The 2,266-nt window shown below is 49.1% G+C and overlaps 1 protein-coding gene across 1 annotated transcript in view; it reads left to right on the plus strand.

Annotated features, from left to right (window-relative positions):
- The window catches only part of ccdc69 (coiled-coil domain containing 69), a 23,006-nt gene that overhangs the window by 9,054 nt on the left and 11,686 nt on the right, over positions 1 to 2,266 (plus strand). The gene's annotated exons all lie outside the window — the stretch shown is intronic.

The following is a 2,266-nucleotide window of genomic DNA, read 5'->3' on the forward strand; positions in this document are numbered from 1 at the left end:
GGGGGTCCTTTTGCCATCCCTGACAGTCTGGGGCCAGCCAGTCAGAAAGTCCAGGAGCCAGTCACAGAGGGTGGTGTGTGGACAGTTTGTGGGGGACAACTGTGTTGAAGGTGGAGCTGTAGTCAATGAAAAATATCCTGATGTAGGAGTCTCCATTTTCCAGGTGAGAAAGGGAATAGTGGAGGGCAGCCACGATGGCGTCTGAGGTGGCCCTGTTGGGCCGGTAGGCATATTGCAGGGGGTCCAGGGTGTCCGGTATACTGCTCTGAATGTGGGCCAGCACCACTCTCTCAAAACACTTCATAATAATTGGGGTGAGTGCCACTGGCCTGTAGTCGTTTAGACAGGTGACCGGGCTCTTCTTGGGAAGGGGGACGATGGTTGTGGTCTTAAAGCAGGTGGGGACGATGCTCTGGCTGAGGGAGAGATTGAAGATGGTGGTGAGAACATCAGCCAGCTTGCTGGCACATGCCCTGAGAGCCCTCCCAGGGATGTTGTCCGGTCCTGCCACTCTGCGGGGGTTAAATTTCCTCAGGACTGTGCGTACCTGGCCTGGTGAGACAGTTAGTGAAGGGGAGTTGGGGGGCTGGGTGGTCTCGGTGTGTGTGTGTGTGCCTCCTCTCTGTGCTGTGGCTGGAGGTCTCTGAAATGACCCTGGCAGCTGGCAGGTCTTTGAGTCTTCACAGCCTTTGATACATTAAACAACAAGCAGCGTCGGTCAGAAACTTAGCCATTAGAAATGTGAGTGCGTAGCTTGGTCTAATCTTCTCTTTAATGCTGCTTCAGTCGAGTTAAACTTGGCTCGTAATTTTTCAGAGGAGCTGTGAACGACATGACTCTGAACCTCAGCGACATCCCGGTCTGTTTCTTCATGATGCGTCGAGCTCTCTGCATCCTGGACAAGCTGTTCACAACGCGCCTCCCAGCCTCTGAGTTTCCTCTCCTCGGTAAGTCGCAGGCGTCGTTAGTTGTCCACATATAGTTTCAGGCTTTGTGGTAATTCTCTGTCTGCTGAGACATTTCACACATCAGAGGGAAACGGAGGAGGCTGGAGCTGCTGGTCAGTTCATGAGATTCTTCACACGATGTTAAGTCCACTAGAGTCGGTCGTGTATGTGAGGCTCCTGGTGACTTCTTCAAATCAGAATAAAATACATGAGGTTAAAGTAAAATGTGGCCTGGCAGAAACGACAAGTGTGCTCACCCAGCACCGTGTGTAGCTGTTGTGCGGTTGTTCAGAAGAGATGAGCTGTCATGTCTCATCCTAGTTCAGGTCATAAGGCACAGTTCTGTGACCAGTGTGCACGGATGAGGAGGAGGCTCCTGAGTCAGTGCTGGGCCAGCAGCGGACGTTTCCTAACCCAGAAAGAGAGGGAGAATTACAGCATCAGCCATGTGGAGACTAGTGAGAGGGAAGCTGGCAGGTCTGAGTCAGACACCCCCGCTACCGTTATTGTTGTTATGCGTGACTGGGGGCGTTCCCTCACCTTGACCGAATAGTTCCAGTCAGTGAAACGTAGCCAGATTTTGACCACAAAGGATCAGAAACTCGGAGAACTTTCTTATACATTGGGGCAAATAAGTATTTGATACACCACCTATTTTCCAACTTTTCCCCACTTACAAAGAACGGACAGTTCTGTAATTTTCATCGTAGGTACACCTCAACTGTGAGAGACAGAATCTACAAAACAATTCCAGTAAATCACATTGTTAGATTTTTAAATAATTTATTTCCATTTTATTGCATGAAATAAGTATTTGATCACCTACCAAGCAACAAGAATTCTGGCTCTCACAGACCTGTTAGTTTGTCTTTAAGAAGCCCTCCTATCCTCCACTCATTGCCTGTATTAATTGCACCTGTTTGAACTCGTTACCTGTATAAAAGACACCTGTCCACACACCCAATCTATCAGACTCCAACTTCTCCACTATGGGCAAGACCAAAGAGCTGTCTAAGGACACTAGGGACAAAATTGTAGACCTGCACAAGGCTGGGATGGGCTACAGGACAATAGGCAAACAGCTTGGTGAGAAGGCAACAACTGTTGGTGCAATTATTAGAAAATGGAAGAAATTCAAGATGACTGTCAATCTCCCTTGGACTGCGGCTCCATGCAAGATCTCACCTCGTGGAGTATCAATGACCCTGAGAAAGGTGAGGGATCAGCCTAGAACTACACAGGAGGACCTGGTCAATGATCTGAAGAGAGCTGGGACCGCAGTCTCAACGGTTACCATTAGTAACACACTACACCGTCAT

The sequence above is a fragment of the Monopterus albus genome, unplaced genomic scaffold, assembly GCF_001952655.1.
Source record: "Monopterus albus unplaced genomic scaffold, M_albus_1.0 scaffold21.1, whole genome shotgun sequence".
NCBI classification, from domain to species: domain Eukaryota; kingdom Metazoa; phylum Chordata; class Actinopteri; order Synbranchiformes; family Synbranchidae; genus Monopterus; species Monopterus albus.